Here is a 326-nt window from a genome sequence, read left to right on the forward strand (position 1 = left end):
CCACGGGTGTGGCTTTCCCGGGGGCCTCCCCCACCACAGGCAGCCCCACCACACCATCCAACCCCAGCAGGGTGTAGTTTCAGGTCTTACCCAGAACCAGCAGGAACCTCCTCCATCCCCATAGTTCCTACCCTGACCTCCAGGTGTTCTGAGAGCTGCAGCCTGAGTGATGTTGCTCCTCTGGCTCCCTAGATACAACTGCCAACTCTGTTCTTAGGCCCTGGGCTTACACTGAGGTTGCCCAGCCCTCCTCCAATATGGTGGCCCCCTTTTGGTCATGTGACCATTTAACTGGGCCAAACCATACCTGCCAGGTGCTCAGAGCC

The sequence above is a fragment of the Alligator sinensis genome, unplaced genomic scaffold, assembly GCF_000455745.1.
Source record: "Alligator sinensis unplaced genomic scaffold, ASM45574v1 scaffold1311_1, whole genome shotgun sequence".
NCBI classification, from domain to species: domain Eukaryota; kingdom Metazoa; phylum Chordata; order Crocodylia; family Alligatoridae; genus Alligator; species Alligator sinensis.